Here is a 20,000-nt window from a genome sequence, read left to right as displayed (position 1 = left end):
CGGTGGGCGGTAGGGCCGGTGGGTCTGCTACCCGTCTGTGGATCCCTGGCTGTGGATCACCTGCACCTCGGCAACGCTGATCTCCCACTAAGGGCCATGCAGCCCAGAGACCCTTGACATGATATATATATATATATATATATATATATATATATATATATATATATATATATATATATATATATATATATATATATATATATATATATATATATATATATATATATATATATATATATATATATATATATATATATATATATATATATATATATATATATATATATATATATATATATATATATATATATATATATATATATATATATATATATATATATATATATATATATATATATATATATATATATATATATGTGTGTGTGTGTGTGTGTGTGTGTGTGTGTGTGTGTGTGTGTGTGTGTGTGTGTGTGTGTGTGTGTGTGTGTGTGTGTGTGTGTGTGTGTGTGTGTGTGTGTGTGTGTGTGTGGAGAGACACAGTTGAATGCCAGGCACAGCTGAGGCGATAGGTCGCAGCAGCAAGACGGTCTGTGCCGGCAGAGGGGATAGGGATCTGTAGACCTAGGCGCCGGCGCACCATGTGGCCGTGCTGGCTGCAGCCGGGCGGCGCCGTGCTGCCTGTGAAGTGCTCGCCCCCGCGGACTTGTAATTATCTTGTTGACGGCTGCGATGCTCGCCGTGGCGGCCAAAGGTATTAATCTCACCCTAAATTATTTCCTGGTCTGACCTATTAGTTGGATATATTTTCAAATTGACACTGGCGCTGAGGAAGTGATAGTGTTGGACGGGCGTGGCGTGTAGCCAAGGCGGAAGGTGGTGCTGGAGCAGGGTGACGGTGTTGCGTTGGGATATGCTAGTCACGACGAGAGAGATATGTGGTAGTGGTGGCATCGGTGATTAAAACCGATAGGAAAGTACTGGCTGGCTGGAACGCATCGACAGAGGTGTGATTATGATGTTATGTGCATAACTTGTGTTTGGCGCTTAGGGATGTAATCTTGTTTTTGATGACAATTTTATCATTCAACGATAACTCAGATTTTTGGGAACTTGATTGTGAAAATTTGAGTACCCGAATATGAAGGAAGCTGTGTTAGGCATGCAACATTTGGAGGAGAATGCGTCTCGGTGTTACTCTCAGCATCATGCAGCTCGTTATTCACTTGGGTTTGAAAGAGACATCAAGGTTTTGTTGTGGATGACTCATTCACTGCTAAATGTAACTGAGAGGAGGAAGAGAGTGAAGTACAGTATGTAGCAATGTCTCTAGAAGTACATATTAAAATTATGAAGGTGATGATTAGCCGTTGGTGACACGGTTGTGGTGATGTGATGATGTGATGATGTGACATTTCCCCGAGATTAATGACTGGTGTGATATCAGCTGTCTCTGCCTCACACTCTACTTGTTAACGCTGCCACCCGTTCACTTTCTTACACCTTTCACCCTCCTCACCCTCTCAAGTCCTCTCTTATCTCTCCAGGCGACGGGCCACGGCTTGCCTTCATTAGCGAGCACAAGGCCCCTCGCCTGTGTGTTGTCCCTCTAGGTGGAGTGCGTCCAGACAAAGGGAGGCATGATTTCTCTTCTATCTCCTCCTCCTCCTTATCCCCCTGGAGGCCTCTCACCTGAGTCTCGGTCCAAAGTAATTTTTTGTCGTATTCCTTTCTAGATTAATGAGGTTAACTTTCTCGGAAAAGGAGGTGGTGTTCCTGAATCCTAAGCGAGTTTTTTTTTCTTATACCTAGGATCGATGGTGTCAGAATACCAATACACTACGGCGCTACGCCACGCTGGGACAGTCACTACACCCACCCTACACCCTGGCCAGCCACGGTGGCCCGCCGCTTCCTGAGTGGAAGGCGTCTTACTTCACTTTTCACAACTGTGCACTTTGTGTCACCAGTAACTCAACCATGACGTTTGAAATTGTATCTTGAATATGACATTGCTCCGAACGCTCGGACAGAGGAAGGAATTCCCCCAAAGTGGGCGCTAGTTGAGGAAAAAATATGAGACATTTGGAGAAAAACTGGGACGTTGTCAAGGCCGTGTATGAAATTCGCAGTGTTTCTGCGTAACGTTGGCTGTGAGAAAGCTTGCCTATAAAGCCGCGGGATGATAGGTATAGGATTTTCAGGATTGGGGCGCTGAGAACCAAACCTCAAGTCTGCTAATAAAGCCAAGACACAAGGCCTCGCTCACGCACCGCATTTTTTCTACAATGGCTCGGAAATCGCGTAAGTCTAGGTTTACACTCAGTGTCTGACTTTTACTGCTGCCCCTGAGTGATCGGCGGCTGCCAGACACCGCCACTAACCCTGCCCTCTCCCTCTTTTCTTTCGCTTCATCCGCTCTTTCCTCCCGCGAAATTACCTTCTCGTCTTGCCTGACACTGCCATGTAGGCAGTGACGGTGGCGACAAACACCAGGGGAGGCGGCGCAGGATGCCTCATGCTGGAGGTGATGAGGGAGGGCGTGGAATGCTGCGTGGCGAGGCTACATTTCAGGACCGCGCCTCAACTTAAATCATTATTGTGATGGACCTTCACTCACCGGCCCGGGATAGGCCTACGGACACCACGGCTGCCTGCAATTCTGGCTTTCGTGCGGCTCAGCGCAGCGGGCAGATGCGGGCGGGGCCTGTGTGAAAGTGGTGACGCCCCGCCCAGCCTGCCCAATGCCGCCCGTAACATCAGTAGGCCTATGGAGCACACACACACACACACACACACACACACACACACACACACACACACACACACACACACACACACACACACACACACACACACACACACACACATCTTTGTTTAAAACCACATACCGTTTAACATGTTCCTGACATTTTCCCTTAATTGGAGTATTATTATTTTTGCCATATAGGTTGTCCAGTTTGAAGTATTAGTCAGAGGAGGAGAAGGGAGAAGGGGAGAAAGAATACAAAGGAAATTCAGACAGCAACGATCCTGATGTCCTTACTAGGCTGTTGGGGTAACGATTCTACTCCATTAGGGGGAGAGACATGATAGCAAAGGAAGCAGGAGGAAGAAGAGGAGGCACGCGAGAAGGAGGAAGTTGTAGGGATGATCTCAAATATAATTGCCTTATCTGTTCTCTACATTGTATTCCCATCACCTTCATCAATATGTTTTTTAGAGACAGTTCAGCACGTTGATGACACCACTCCCTTTCTCTCTCTCTCTCTCTCTCTCTCTCTCTCTCTCTCTCTCTCTCTCTCTCTCTCTCTCTCTCTCTCTCTCTCTCTCTCCACTCCAGTGAAGACAAAACGAGCTAAGGGCAGTGACCAGTGAAGCGAGTCACACAAATTGCCCTGAGAATCAATAAGAAAATCAACTACAGATATTTGCCTTGGAAGACACAGCTGCGTGATGGAGGCTTAGTCAGGACCACCACCCGTACACTCTGAAAAAGGCACGGGGAAAGGAAGAGTAAGACCCGTATTCAGAAACGCTTTGCTCTCTCACCACGACTATTTTCAAGGGCCACCGAGATGATTAGCGAGGTTTTCAAGAGTGTTTCTCCAGTTAATGATGTAGAAATCTTGTCACTCTTTCTCTAGAACCATAAACACACCCTAAAATAACTAGTGTATATTTGAATAAAGCCTTTTGAAATGGTGGAGGTGAAGCACAGAAGTGTTTGAGAATACGAGCTTAAGAGTCTACGTAGCACCATCCGTCTAACGCAGCAAGCTCCAGACTCCGTGCCTTTCCTGATTCCTGGCAAGTGCTCGCTCCGCCTCACTCCAGTCCCTCTCTTTCACTCACGCACTGCAAGCTGTTCACGTGGCATGCATAATCCTCCTTCTACAACTACACAGGCGTCACATCACTGTATAGACTCACAACACGTAAATCGAAGGTGTTTCCCTCCTCCTTCTCCTCCTCCTCTTCTTCCTCCTCCTCCCATTGTTCACCAGGAAGGGTGTGACTCCCCCTACACTAACCCCCGTTCCCGATCTTGCGGCGGTAAATCACACCTAGAGGAGCTGAACAAAAGAGGGAGCTGAAGCGCCGCTGAGTCTCAGTTTGGGCGACACGCTCCATTGGGTTCCCTGGTGGTGGAGTTTGGGCTGAGGGAGATGGTGGTGGTGTGTCTGGCTGATGGAGCTGACTGACTGTGTGTGTGTGTGTGTGTGTGTGTGTGTGTGTGTGTGTGTGTGTGTGTGTGTGTGTGTGTGTGTGTTTGTGTGTGTGTTGGTGTGGATGTATGGTAAAAACAGCATCGTAAAGCAGAACAAATGAATTCTAAAGACACACACACACACACACACACACACACACACACACACACACACACACACACACACACACACACACACACACACACACACACACAACACCTCTTGGCTCTGGAGGAACAACACGTCGACAACATCAAGGGAAAATTAATGGTATTCCCTTCCCCGTACGAGCACTTAAGGAGGTGGGGGAGCCTCGTTATCGGCGGCTAAATGGATGGACGGGAAGCTGAATCAACCCAAGTAGCAGCATCGCTCAAACACATCTCTCTCCAGACCACATAGACATAGGCCAGTGTTCAGAAACGCTTTGCCCTCTCACCGCGACTACTTTCCAGGGCCGCATAGATGATTAGCGTGGTTTTCAGGAGTGTTTTTGCGGTTAATAGTGCAGAAATCTTGTCACTCTGCCTCTAGAACCGTAAAATATCCTTAAAAACTCGTGTATATTTAAATAAAGCCTTTTGAAATAGTGGAGATGAAGCACAGAGGTGTTTGAGAATTTGAGGCATAGACGCTCCATTGACCTCCTGCGTGTTAAATCTCCGTCTAGATACTCTTATTTTTTTTATAGTAACTTTAAACTTTATTTTGAGATTTTTAAGTGTAAGTGTTATATGTAATTTCCCTAAGTATCTCTTTTTATATTTCTGTATCCCTGCCTAGTGTCTCTTATCTCGCTGCTAATCAAGATATACAGTGATTTTCAAGTGTTATTACCACTTTTTAACATCCTTATATCCTCTTTCTATGGTCCCTCCCTCCCTCCTCCCTCTTTCCCTCTCTCCCTCTCTCCCTCTTAGCCTCCTTCCTCCCCCCACATTTGCGTGACAAGGGAGGCACTGTACCTCCCCCACAGCCGCCTTGTGTAGCCTGTAAGATAAGACCTCGGAAGGCGCCGTCACTCCCTCAGGCCTAAGGCTCTCCTGTCCTGAGCCTCCTTCACCCTCAGTCTGCCCTTCCTTCCTTTCACTGTTTGCTGTTTCTCCTTTTCTCTCTTTTTTTATTCAAGTTCTTTTTATTGTTCCCTTTTTTCAAGTATTTTTTTCTCTCTCTATCTCTTTTCCTTTTGAGTTACGTCCTTGTTTGGTTTTATTCGTTCTTTTTTACACCTTAGTATTAAAGTTCATGTTTCCTACTGTCTATTGTGTTATTTTTGTTGTAAGAGTTCACCTTTTTTTTCGTTTTACCTTTTGGCGCCGCGCTCTGATTACCTCGGGATTGCTAACTGTCCGGGGGAAGTTTGTTGAGGGATTGAAAGACAGACTCGTAAATTGCGTTTAGAAATATGATATACAAGTCGTCTTTTGCTCCTCCCTTCTCTCTTCCCTAACAGTCGTGGGCCTCGCAGACTGCAACTTCTATATCCTTTCTCTCCATCGATATCCTTCGTATCCTTCAATTTCTCTTCTGTTCGGCTCTTCCTAATTTGTCTCGCTGTCCACACGAGCAGCCACTCGCCTCACCGTCTGCTAATCAGTTCGTTCATCAATATTGCCCATCCTTCAGACTGCCCTCGACCCCTTCCGCCTCTTACTGGACATCCGACGGAAGGCTTTACTCTTCTTTTCCTTCTCTTCCCCCGCACCAGCATGTTACCTTCAGCGCCAAAACTTGCCTCATAACCCACTATACTCCTAAAGCTCCACCCGACATTATACCCACGTGTTCCCTGCTGTAACCTTACCTTTCATTCCTTTCCCGTAGCCTAAGACCAAATTGCTTAGTTTTACCCTGCCATGTCAATCCTTTCATCGCCACGCCCCGATCTGTCACGTCCTGCCACGTAAGCTCATGTTCTCTTCAGTCTCAATTCTTCCACACTCAAAGCCTCATCCTCACCATTCTGTTCCTTCACCCGTCTGAGCGCCGCCACCCAGCCCAGGCCCTCTCCCCGGCTAATACAAGGGAAAGGGTTGATTTTCATATGCATTACCGGGCAAGCAGCTTTATGGCACTAATAAAACAGGACCGGCCGACCAGCGTACTGGATCCACACCATTCCAAATTTAATGTCGTCAAGGAAGGGTTAAAACCTGTACTGAAGAGCTGGTGGGGTAGGGTTATGGGGGAGATGAGGAGGGGAGGTGAGAGGTGAAGGGGTAAGAAGGAAGAGAAAGGAAGGAGATGAGGGAAAGGAAAGGAGGTGGCGAGACTGAGAGAGCAGAGAGAGAGAGAGAGAGAGAGAGAGAGAGAGAGAGAGAGAGAGAGAGAGAGAGAGAGAGAGAGAGAGAGAGAGAGAGAGAGAGAGAGAGAGAGAGAGAGAGAGAGAGAGAGAGAGAGAAAGGAGAGAAAGGAAGGGAGATGAAAACACGTGACAAGAGAATATTTATGAGAAAAATTGTGGTTAGAAAAAAAGGATAGAATGTAAATGGAAGAGTGGAAAGAGAGAAACTTTGCGCTGTGGTGTGAGTGAGAGTGAGTGGTGGGAAGGCGGAAGGGAGAGGAGGAGGAGGAGGAGGAGGAGGAGGAGGAGGAGGAGGAGGAGGAGGAGGAGGAGGAGGAGGAGGAGGAGGAGGAGGAGGAGGAGGAGGAAGGGTTGCGAAGAGGCGGCAGAGAAGAAAGGCGGAAACAAGCAGGAGAGGAAAGGAAAGACAGAGATAAGAGCAATGGGAGGGGAAAGAAGTGGGAGCAAGAGGGGGAAGGAAGAGGAGGAGGAGGAGGAAGATGAACAGTAGGTGGTGGTAGTGGAGGTAGTGGAGGTGGTGGTGACGCAAAGTAAAGGCGATGTTATTTTAATGGAAGAAACATGTGTGGATGTGCCTGTGTGTGTTCGTGGATGTTTCGTGTACGCATAGGAGTGGATGTGCTAAGGTGAAGGAATCTGTGTTGCCGGGCGGGGAATGCCTATATAAGGGTGGGAGTGGGAGGCTGGTGGAAGGGCGAGAGGGACGCTAGGTGGTGGAAGGAGGTGGTAAAGGTAGATGAAAGTTGGTGGGAGGTGCGGGAGGAGGACTGGAAGAATGAAGGGATGGAAGGCGGAGTAACCTGGGAGGCATAACTCTGGCAAATAAGCGAGAGAGGATACCCTGCACAGCCTCGGGCGCACGTTAGGCCTAGCCGAGGAATTGCACAAGCTCCCCTTTTGTCCTTCCCTCCACCAGGGCTGCAGCGGCGCTCGCTGAATAGTCCTGCGATGAAAAGAAGCTGCTGGAGAGGTGAGGCAGAGTGTGGGTGTGACAGCAGAAACCTGAGGCCGCCTGCAGGTGTATCGCTGGGTTTCGCAGCTCGGGCGTGATGGGGGCGTGGCCTGCCCGTGGTAGTAAGCTGGGTGCTGGAGGTGGAGGTTCCTGCCCATTGGTCATCGCTGCGGGACGTCACCCTTTTCTCCATAATAGGTTGCTTAAAACAGCAGCCCAGCGCAAGGCTCCTTCCTGTGTTTCTTTCCGCTCAATTCATCACGCCACGGCTGCTTACATCCCGCGTGGCCTGCGATTCGTGACATCATTCACTTACTACGCCAGCGGGGCCACAGGACATGGACGACTGAAGGCTGTAAGTGGAACTTTGGACGAAGAAAAAACAGGCTTAACTGTGATGTTGAGGGTGGCGCGGCGCCTTCTGCATCCCTTTCTTATTGGCTAACATCGGGCTTCCCATAGCGCTTCACCTGGCGGCCAGGACGGACAGCGCGCCGGGTTGAGCGATGCCCGCTGATCCTGAACACTGACTCGCGCGGTGTCCTAATCCTGTATTCTGGCTGCAATATAGGAGCGTGGGCCGCCCCCCCTCCTAGTAGTGAGAGCCGTGCAAGGCCTAATGACCAGCCCACAGCCACGGCCCCCCAACACCTCACGGACTTCCTTGGTCACTGTCAAGAATTCGTCTCGTCAACTCAGCTCAACAAAGGCACACACACTGCCGCCTCGCAGCACCAGTAATAGTCCTAAATGGCTGAGGCCCCAACAATAGGCCTGCGACACACCACAAAGAAACGAAAAAATTTGATTCCTGTCTAAACATTCTAACACAATGCTTCATCTATATATCCGTCTCAGTTGCAAGGTAACACTTAATTGCAGCGTTAAACCCGCCGGATGCTTGGTCATGATCGCTGTAACCACCACCTCCACGGCGAACACCCGCAGGATGGCAGCAGAAGAGAAGAAGGGGAGGGGCGTCAAGGGTAGGCGGCGGGGTGGCTTGGTGGTGGTGGTGGTGGTGGTGTGGTGTGCCTCGCCTCCCTGTCTTGCCAAAGGTTTATGCCCACACTCGCCCCGCAAAGAACACGTCGAAATTCATACATTACGATGTGGGAGCTTTAGGGTAAAAATCCCATTTTCGCAAAGTCGAGTAGGCCTGGCGACCCTCCCCAAAGGCCAGACCGCAAGTATTCGCACAGTTCTCAGGCCACTGTAGGCGGGTGTCAGCTGCCTGCCTCATGCTCGCCCAAGAAAATTCAAGCTTTTCCCTTATTTGGCAGTACCTTTTTTTATTTTCCATTTTCATCGATAGTAACAATGAGGAGATGCTTCTTTATGCGGGGACATGGCTCTCTGTTAACGAGGATACAAAAAAAAAAAAAAAAAAAAACGCGGGTTAAGGTAGAGAGGATGCGTGGTTGGCTGCGGTGTCCAGGACCTTGTAGGATCTGCTCCCATAGGCCCAACCTGATGCTTCCCTCCCGCACTCCTTACACCCTCAGTCTGCACAGGGGTGAGGCAAGAGGGAGTGGCGGCGCAGCATCAAGACCACTCAATGCAACTAGTACCGTGGGAATTGCAAACGTACCTCAGGCTTACCTTGTCCTTTTGCTTTTTGTTCTTTTTTTCTGATTAGGGCATAGCAATCAAGAGCACAGTTGTATTACCAAGGATGACAGCCACTGGTAAAGAGCAGCGTTAAGGAGCACCGGGAACAAGTGGCCGTGGCAAGTGTTATCTACAGGTTGGCAAAAATGTTAGTTGCGTGTGCCACTATCAAGAACAGGATGCGAGGACGAGTACCAGCTTGTTTTGCCTAATTTTTTGGTCTTATTGCGATATTTCTGAGGAGTGAATGTGGTTTTAGGAGAGAGAGAGAGAGAGAGAGAGAGAGAGAGAGAGAGAGAGAGAGAGAGAGAGAGAGAGAGAGAAATTAATGGTAAGGTCTATACGAGTGATAACATAACTTGGCATCCTCACCACCTGAATCACGCGTCACTCAAGCATTGCCTGGTCTTGGTGTTGGATGTAGCAAGTCACCTCGGTACACTCATGCTTCCCTGTTAGTGCTCTGATAAGTGCAATCTTTCCGAGACTTGAAATACGTATTACACTTTAAACCTTCAAAGAATTGCTGAGTTATTCCTCACAGTACCTTGATCCTTCGTTATGAGTCTTATGATCCTATGTATTAAAAGACTGTTACCTATACATGACATTTTTTTCCGTAGAATTGTCACATATACTAGTCTTTTTATGATAGGCAACCACGTCAAGGGCCAATACAGCTCATACTCCTATTGCATCTCCTTTGTATTCTCCATGCATGTTCTCTTGACTACTTGAAAATGGTCTTATATAATTCACTCTGTCGCTTCATGTAAAGTGTTCAATGACATGCTGGAAATAGAAGAAAAATGACGCCCAATTTTCACCAAGGAATTCGTTAAGTTTTCCTCTTGCGTTATGATGACTTGTGTGTGTGTGTGTGTGTGTGTGAGAGAGAGAGAGAGAGAGAGAGAGAGAGAGTTTTCTTTATACCTCTCATCCCATAGTGCTGTCTCTCTCTCTCTCTCTCTCTCTCTCTCTCTCTCTCTCTCTCTCTCTCTCTCTCTCTCTCTCTCTCTCTCTCTCTCTCTCTCAGCGTTTAACACCTTATTTATTTCACCCCATTTGTCTTCATGGGGACGCAGGTAATTTCTCTGATGAATATTTAATCGCCTGGATCACTTGTCCGGATGTGTGTGTGTGTGTGTGTGTGTGTGAGAGAGAGAGAGAGAGAGAGAGAGAGAGAGAGAGAGAGAGAGAGAGAGAGAGAGAGAGAGAGAGAGAGAGAGAGAGAGAGAGAGAGAGAGAGAGAGAGAGAGAGAGAGAGAGAACGTCTGTGCGTCCCTTCGTTGTAAGTTACTGTTCATCCTGCGCTCTTTGTGGAGGAGAGGGACCCGAGCTATCATCTTTATCAGAGAGAGAGAGAGAGAGAGAGAGAGAGAGAGAGAGAGAGAGAGAGGAGAGGAGAAGATAGGTGAGGAGGGCGTGGGTGGAGTGGAGGGAAGCTGTGTTGGGAGGGGAGGGGAAGGGGGAAGACGGGCACGTACGGGCACTGGTAACTAGACCTGGAGACTACTGTTACATGCGGGCAGCCTTGCATTCGTGCTGGCGTTATGCACCCCTTCACCATCCCTCCTCTCCCCTGCCTCTCCTGCCTCCCCTGCTTCTCCTGCCTCCCCTGCTTCTCCTGCTTCCCCTGCCTCCCCTCCCTAACACCCTCTTCCTGTCCTCCTCTGCCTGTCCTTTACTTGTCAGCAACATTGTTTTTCCTCCCTATCCTGTAGCTCCTGACTTTCCGTGACCCTCGTATCCTTTTCTCTAACTCCCCGTCACCCCTCTTCACTCCGCTCGTCGTCCCGGTGTGATCCCATCGTCTCCCTCGCCGCGAGTGTTCTTTTTACCCCAGTGTCGCGTCGTAACTTTCCGCGGCAACGGGAAACACGATTACGGGCAATGTTTTATAAGCTGTAAAAACTTCCTTCTTTTTCTTCTTGAATGAGGCTCCCGACGCGGCCATCACCGGTCTGCTCACTGCCGGGGACTGACGAGTGAGAGAGAGAGAGAGAGAGAGAGAGAGAGAGAGAGAGAGAGAGAGAGAGAGAGAGAGAGAGAGAGAGAGAGAGAGAGAGAGAGAGAGAGTGTCGTATGTTTCCCAACCAGGACGCAATGAACTCCTAATGTCCAAACTTCAGGGAAAGGAAAAGTGACGCAACGATTCCCGCGATAAGGGTCACTTGCAGGCTATTTCATCTGTTGTTTAAAATAGACGTGGTGACAAAAACCAAACGAAAACTACAAAAATACGCATTCCTACATAAAGGAAGAGAAAATGTAGCTACGGTTGATTAGTGAGCGTGTCTGGTGATGTGGTGGTGATGTGTTGGTTATCGTGGTGGTGTGGTGAAGCCCGCACAGAACACAGGACGGTCCATTTGTGCGAGGTAAACACCGCTGCGTTGTTTCCTGCCGCGTCAGCACTGTGTTGAGCCGAGACAGCATAGCGGGGACCAGCACTGGGGAGGAGTAGGAGGCGACGCAACAGAGAGGAGCAAGAGAATACTTTGATATTTGTGCCTTGAGAACAGAACGCTTGCAGACACCATTGCTTACTCATTACTGATGCACGCTTGCTCATAAGTCGCCAGTAAGTGCGAGGATGGGCTGTGTTGCTGCCTTGCTGTGCTGGTGGTATAAGCCGCATCTCAACCCCGTGTGTGATCTATCGAGAACCTATTCCTGGCATCAGTAGTCCCTCTCGCTGACGTTTCCTGTATATATCCGGACGTGGCGCCAGATGAGGACACATACACTCGTCTCCGTCGCTCACCTAACTCCTGACGGCTCCATCTGTGTGTGTGTGTGTGTGTGTGTGTGTGTGTGTGTGTGTGTTCTAGGATTTATTAATGATCTCTTGTGAATTATTCTTCCTTGCAGTGAGTGACAAGAAAGTTTACGCAGACTTACTTTATAACCTGACTGTGTTCGTAACTTTTCTTGTATACTAATAAATCTGCTTAATTTTTTTTTTTTTACAGTGATTGATGGCATGTTTTTTTTTTCATCTTATTTTTTATCCATTTTTTTCCATTCGAAGCTGATGAACCGAGTTAGTTTGTTTCCATGACATGACATCGCATTGGACTTCACCTTACCTGTCGTTGATTGCTGTCATTAGAGTAACGTGTATATTTGTCTTTTCTCACAGGTATGTACGTGTTCGTGTTCGTGACGTGACACTGGGGACGTGCGTAAGACGAAGTGAAGGTATGTAAGTATTCATGTAGTGTGTGTATAAGTGTATGTGTATATGTGTATGGTGACGTGTTGGCTCCTCTCTTCCCCTCTGTCTCTCTCTCCCTCTCCTCTCTCGCTCTCTCCTTTGCGCGAACCGACGGAAGCTGGAGGAAAGTGAGAATCCCAGAAAAAGTGGCAGCGAGGTGGAAAGGAAAAGGGAAGAGACAGAATAGGATGACGGGCGGAGGTGGGGGAGGGCAGGGGTATGTCGTGGGTAGGCCTATAACTTCGCGGGCGGGGTGAGAGGGTGCAGAGAGAGAGAGAGAGAGAGAGAGAGAGAGAGAGAGAGAGAGAGAGAGAGAGAGGTGCAGGGAAGAGGAATGAAGAGTCGCCGGAAACACCTTCCTCGTTTCCTCCTTGCTTCCTTTCTGATGACAGTTGTGGCAGGGCTGCTTTTTCGGCCGCCACGCCACGCCACGCCGCCCCACGCAACGCCGCGCCTTGTCACGCTGAACACACCGCATGACACCACAATACCACATCATGCCGTACCACACAATGCCACACTCCACGGCACACCACACCATACCATACACACACACACACACACACACACACACACACACACACACACACACACACACACACACACACACACACCACGACTGAACCACTGCAACACGCTAGACTAAAAAAAAACACACTCACCACGCCAAGCCACACCGCAGTGCGCTCCCCGCCTCCTCACACCACATGCACCGCCGCCACAGTACACATGCAGCGCCACACCACGCCGCACTACACCACTACATGTAATGCTATTGATTCTACTGGTGTATGTGTTGTGCATTGGTGATTTTGAGAGGGTGATATCATGTGGCAAGTTGTGATGATTGTGAGTTTGGTACCATATAGTGTTGATGGTGGTGATGGTGATGGTGTTGTTGGAGGTGGTTGGGATGGTTATGGTGGTGGTGGTGGTGGTGGTGGTAAGATCATTGATGAAGGCCCACCCAGTTGATACGCGGTCACCATATGCTGTTTCGCTTCCTGCACCTTCCGCATCTTTGCCCACCACCTTTACCCCTTTCCGTCCCTTCCCCCCCCGCCCCCCTTCACACCTGCCCCTCCACCACTACCTGGCGGCCACCTTGCCTCCACACCCCATACTTAGGAGAACCAGGTACATGAAGCGGCAATCAGGGAAGCAGTGAGTACATAAGTCTTAACTCGTCCATTACAGAGCGAGTGTAATGGCGACAAACAGCGAGAAACAGACATTGGAGCGGCACAGTGGAGGGGCGATCAATTATGGTAATGATGGTGATGTGGAGATGGTGGCGAGGATATGGCTGGGTATGGTTGGTATGATGGGGAGGATGGGAGTGGTGGTGGCGTTAGGTACTAGTGGAGCGTGGTGGTGGAGAGGGTGTTGGCGTGCGGTAAGCATTGGTAGGAGGAGGAGGAGGAGGAGGAGGAGGAGGAGGAGGAGGAGGAGGAGGAGGAGGAGGAGGAGGAGAGGAGGAGGAGGAGGAGGGGGGAGAAAGAGGCAAGACCCGGTCCTAGCTTGTCACACGAACATTATCTGCCGTTCAAGTGTGATGAACGACTCGCGAGCCACAAAGGGTCGCGGCCGCTGACAAGATACGGGAATGCAAACCCAATCTTGTCCGTCGCCGACATGATCACGAAAGCAAATTTATTCTTGCATCACAGAAATTGGGAGATGGTTGAGAGTCTTGCCCTCTCCGGATTCAGGTATCGGCGCGGGGCTCTAGGAGTGCCACCAGCGCTTAAAGTGGCACTCGTGAGGTCGAGCTTGGTATGGGGGAGAGCCTCGGCGGTGGGCTGTGTTGGGGGGTGGGAGGAGGCTTCTTTGCTTGGCGCGGTGGTCGTATTAACATTTCTGTCTGCCTCGTCTCGTTCCTCGTCTCAGTGTGTCCCTGGGACGTAATATCCTCGTTCAGAAATCGAATATATGGATTGGCGACTGGAAGGAAGGTTATAGAAATCGCGGAGAAAGTAACGCATGGAATCAAAGGGTATAATCTGGCTGAGAGATATTCCCTGGGGACCGGCCGGGCCTACACGCCTTTGTGGAGGTTTTTTGTGTCTATTCTCCGGGTCCGTCAGGCCACCGCTACCTGCCTCCACCGCGGGCAGGGCACACAAGCTGGCCGTCGTCGCCTGCCGAGAAGGACCAGAACGAGTTGCCGGGGATCAGGGGCGGTGCAGCAGACTGTTTACCGGAGACCCATAGGATTTGAGTCTAGCCTCCAGGCAGAAGGCAAAGACAGGGCGGGGCAGGATGGGGCGGGCGGGCGGGGCGAAGCTGGTCGCTCATCTCACATCTTGGTTGTCATTACACCAAAGATTGTCCCCTTGCCCTTCCTTGCTCACTCCGGCGACCGTGCTGCTGACGCCCCGTGTCAGCCCCGCACCAGCCACCTGCTGCCTCGCCTAATTAACTCCGTCCCAGATCTTACCTCACACCGCCACCTGGAGCACCAGCCCCAGCCCCCAGCCCCCACAACGCCGCCTTCAGGCCAGGTCACGCCGGGGACATGATGAAGGTCTGGGTGTCACTCACTCACGTGCCTCAGACATTCCTTCACTTGTATTTGAACTTTCTTTATGAGCTCTGTTTGATGAGATTGGTGATGGCAATGGTGCTGATGATTCTGATGATGATAATAATAATAATAGCAATGATAGTAATAATAATAATAGTAATAATGATAATAATAATAATAATAATAATGATAATAATAATAATAAAAATAATGATAATAATAATAATAATTTGAAGGTAATACCGCTAGCAGCACTAAGGGTGAGGCCAATGGACAAGGAGTGTTCAGGAAGTGTCTTCAAGTGCATTCATTAACATTGCTGTATATGTACAGGAAATGCATGAGAGAGAGAGAGAGAGAGAGAGAGAGAGAGAGAGAGAGAGAGAGAGAGAGAGAGAGAGAGAGAGAGAGAGAGAGAGAGAGAGAGAGCATCATCATCGTCATCATCATCATCATCATCATCATCATCATCATCATCATCATCTTCATCACCATCAATCTCATCACCCTCGTCAGGTTATGGAAGTCTGATAAATCGCTTGGGTGGAAATGCCCCGGACTGACTTAACACTCCGGAGAAAGTGGAAAGGACGCGCCTACACACACACACACACACACACACACCTCATCCTGGTTCCGTTTATAATTGTCTCCAGTGACACCATCCATGTACCTGCGTGTGTGTGTTGTGTGTGTGATTCACCTCCTCGGTCGCCTGCTGGTCACCCCAGCCAGTCTTCCCCATTACGGAGCGAGCTCAGAGCTCATAGACCGATCTTCGGTTAGAACTGAGACCACAACACACTCCACACACCGGGAAAGCGAGGTCACAACCCCTCGAGTTACATCCCGTACCTATTTACTGCTAGGTGAACAGGGGCCACACATTAAGAGGCTTGCCCATTTGCCTCGCCGCCTCCGGGACTCGAACCCGGACCCTCTCGAGTGTGAGTCGAGCGTGCTAACCACTACACTACGCGGTGTGTGTGTGTGTGTGTGTGTGTGTGTGTGTGTGTGTGTGTGTGTGTATCCTTTCTCCATGTGCACCCTTCTCCCTTCCCTTAGGCTTTTACCCCTTTCTCCCCATTCTCCTTCCCATAACCTGATGGAAAGGGGGATGTGGAGGGAGGGGGGGAGAGGGCGCGAGATGAGAGTACCAGGAGGACAAAAACTGCTTCCCCCACCTGTTTAGTGTTTACATGGCGGCGGAGGGAGGCTGAAGGAGGGAGGGAGGGAGGAAGAGGAGGGAAGGAGGGAAGGAAGCAGAGAGAGAGAGAGAGAGAGAGAGAGGCGGCTTAGACAGTGTAGGCCTATAACCCTCTCACTCAGTCACTCTCTCGTCCTCCTCCTCCTCTCCCTCCTCTCCCTCCTCCTCCTCCTCTCCCCGTGTGGTCGTGAGGGGCCCAGTTTTTGCTGTACTCGGAAGGTGGTCCGGGCTTGTATTAATGTGACTTGTAATTTACCTTCGGATGACGCTGGATGTACGTGTGTGTGTGTGTGTGTGTGTGTGTGTGTGTGTGTGTGTGTGTGTGTGTGTGTGTGTGTGTGTTTATGTGTGTGTTTATGTGTGCCTCCATTTGCTGAGTCGACCTGTACTGCGCGCACACACACACACACACACACACACACACACACACACACACACACACACACACACACACACACACACACACACACACACACTCTCTCTCTCTCTCATCTACATCTCTCTCTCTCTCTCTCTCTCTCTCTCTCTCTCTCTCTCTCTCTCTCTCTCTCTCTCTCTCTCTCTCTCTCTCTCTCTCTCTCTCTCTCTCTCTCTCTCTCTCTCTCTCTCTCTCTCTCTCTCTCTCTCTCTCTCATTGTCGTGGCCAGGCCGTCTCCCAGAAGTCTGTCGTTTCTCAGGTTCTTCGTGTCCAGACCGAGGTGTAGGATTGGATTCCTAATTGGATGTCAGAAGGATACAATCGCCCCGCTCATGACCTCAGAGGAAATGGAGAGAGAGAGAGAGAGAGAGAGAGAGAGAGAGAGAGAGAGAGAGAGAGAGAGAGAGAGAGAGAGAGAGAGAGAGAGAGAGAGAGAGAGAGAGAGAGAAATAGTGGATGGTTCACACTCAAGTTTCCACGGATCAAGTTGGTTCGTTGAGAAAATATTGTCTCAAAATGACGTTCAGAGTTTTGTGGACATGAAACTGGTGCGGGGAAAGCGTTTGGTAGTGAGGAAGTCTGTGTACTGGTGAGGGGAGGGTGTAAAGTGGCTGAGGAGGAGAAAGGGTGCATCATAAGAAGCAGCCAGGACGCCACGAGGTGCTGATCCGGGCTTCGAGGAGAGCAAGGTGCGTGGGGCGGAGTGCCTCGTAATGTTGTGGTGATGGCACCGTTACGTCGCTGCCAAACGTCACATCTCACACTCGAAATCAATAAGCCACTCACAAATCGCAAGTTAGTTTTCTCTCTCTCTCTCTCTCTCTCTCTCTCTCTCTCTCTCTCTCTCTCTCTCTCTCTCACACACACACACACACACACACACACACACACACACACACACACACACACACACACACACACACACACACACACACACACACACACACACACACTCTTTTTACTGAGAGTATACACCTTAAATTGATGAACATTCTGGTCTTGAGTTACACATATTAGGAAGTAAAAAAAAAAAATGTATTATGGGAAGGCGTTTGTTGTCTCTCCGCGGTATGGATGTAGCCTTGGATGCCGGTAACGGTGGAATTGCTTGACGTGATCTATTGAAGGTAAAATGGTGTCCTCTGTGTGAAGTCTTGGCTGGATTTGTGTTGTGGTGCGGCCTGGATATTTATTCTCTTCCTCTTATCATCGTCGTTCAAGTGTTGAGGTATAAGAACATAAGAACATAAGAAAAGACGGAATCTGCAAAAGGATGTCATGCCTACACGTTGCAGTTGCTGTATGAGAAAAAGCTGCCTAATTCCATCTATGCAGTGTACAGTGTATACGTGTGTGACTAGAGATCCACTGTAAGTTTTGCACAATCACCCAAAATTCAAATATTATGCAAAATTTTGAGAGATGATGCCTTCTTTTGGTGGAAAGCCGACGTTTTTTTGTATATTCTTTTTCAAGCCAGTCATCTCCTGCTGGTGCTTCCACCTGTTTCTGTCTTCCCATGGCTGACGTGACCCACAGACCGCCAGTGTCAGTGTGAAGTGTGTCAGGCGTGACTACGCAGAGGTCACAGTAATAATTACCTTGACTAAGGTAAACACAAGGGATAATTTTTCGTTGCAATGTTGAGTCTTATGGCAATGGTAAGCAGGAAAATGGCGAGGCTGTCGCTTGAATAGTTCCAGTGTGCAAATAGCCGTCACGCCTCAGTCAGGCCGCGGGAGGGTGCGGGAGGCGCGAGGCTCGTCGTATTACCTGGAGTGGCTATGGTAACTGATCCTAATTAAGATACTCCTGCCCCGGGCGTAGCCAGACCACAGTTACTCCTTGTGGCTCCTCCTGACGAATTAATTTATGGCTGTGTTTGTACGTGTAGAGCACTAATGGTGGGTTTGGGGCTCTACAGCACACACACACACACACACACACACACACACACACACACACACACACACACACACACACACACACACACACACACACACACGCGCGCGCGCGCGATATGTTAGATAGGATACGAAAGATGCTGAAATGTATTAATGAACAATGAAATACATATAAGATAGATATAACTCAATGTGAATTGTGTTTTATATAAGTAAATAAAAACATTCATAGATATTATTAATAAAATGTATAAATATTGGTAAATGTAGATAATTAGTAACTAATGAGAAGTAAGAGCACTCATAAAGAGACAATGAAATATGTAACTTGATGAATAAATGAAAAATAAACCATACCATATTATGCTTCTTTGTAACGGTCTTCGTCATTGTATTTTCCGCGGCATTTTAACGGAATGAAAGCTTTTCTACTTTTTCACTCATCTGGCTGTCGTGCCCGGATGAGGCGGCCTGCCCTTGACACGCCGTGCCTCGAGGGGCGGGGTAAAACTGCCACCCCATGTCATTTCTCGGGTCACGGGCAAGGAGCGCCTGGTGGCGGCGGCGGCAGTGCGGGCCCCGAGGGCAGGAAGCACGGCGCCGCGCGGGGACACACCTTTAACATCCCCCAAGACGCTGTGGCGCGACACCTCCCTGCCGCCCTGACTCCCCTCCCTCCGCAGGCCTCGCTTGCTGCAGAGACGCGACATTTGAAGGCAGGTCACATCATGACCTGTGTGTCTCACGAACATCATGAAAACTAGAGCACCTGGTCGTTGTTAATTTAGTGCACGGAGACCTCAAAGTCTATATAGTGATTTCAGCTTCACAGTTTACAGTGTGTACGGAATAAGCACAAGCCAGGCAGGCATTCTTTTCCGTTTCCATAATTTTGCAACGCCTTACACTCATCTCACCAAAAATTTATCGTTCTGAACGCCGATAACATATTGCAAAATGTGTGTTGTATTTATTCATTGTTTGTGTGAATTTATTTATTTATTTATTTATTTATTTGCTTACGTATTTCTTTCCACTAGCGACACGAAAACCTGACAAACTACACATTACATTAGTCCCTCAAAGAAGCTGATTTTTCCCTTTGTCTTGTTCTTGACAAAATCTTTATAAAATTGATCACATGACTCACTACTGCTGTAGTACTGCCACGAAATGTTATATTAGGAAGCTACTTAATTTTTCTTCTCACTTTTACGTATTGCTTTGCGATGTTAGTCTGCGCGTACTTTCATTGACGAAATTCATACTTTACGTGACAGAAAGTTGCTGTAGAAATTTAGGTTAAGAATATGAAGAGATATTGTGTACTGAAATGTGGTGGGTGTGTTCATGTGCACACAATGAGACTTAGGAGTGAAGTCATGCATCAGTGTAGTGTCTCAATACAATAATATCTTTGGCGGCAGATAACAATAAGGTAGATGTCACTGGTTTATGTAAGATTAGAAACGTAAGTTATCCATCGAAATTGTATTTGTCGATAACAAACTGATCGTGGAAAGGCGCCATGAAGGTCAAGGTCTTCTCGTTGTGGCGATGGGCGAGGAGGAGCGGGCCGGAGCGAGCAACAGTGACAGAGCCACGGGGGAAGAGGAGGAAGATGGCAATGGCGGGGGGTCAGCGGGCCTGGCGGAGGGAGAGAGGGAGGGCGGCCAGTCATGCTCTT

General features: G+C 48.9%; 2 protein-coding genes across 4 annotated transcripts in view; one reads left to right on the top strand and one right to left on the bottom strand.

Annotated features, from left to right (window-relative positions):
• Positions 1-20,000, top strand: part of LOC123516173 (voltage-dependent L-type calcium channel subunit beta-1-like) — a 190,434-nt gene that overhangs the window by 38,458 nt on the left and 131,976 nt on the right. The gene's annotated exons all lie outside the window — the stretch shown is intronic.
• LOC123516175 (protein abrupt-like) overlaps positions 1-20,000 on the bottom strand; it is a 238,935-nt gene that overhangs the window by 215,901 nt on the left and 3,034 nt on the right. The window lies entirely within an intron of this gene.

Source organism: Portunus trituberculatus, chromosome 40, assembly GCF_017591435.1.
Source record: "Portunus trituberculatus isolate SZX2019 chromosome 40, ASM1759143v1, whole genome shotgun sequence".
NCBI lineage: Eukaryota > Metazoa > Arthropoda > Malacostraca > Decapoda > Portunidae > Portunus > Portunus trituberculatus.
This window is presented reverse-complemented; position numbering and strand designations above follow the sequence as displayed.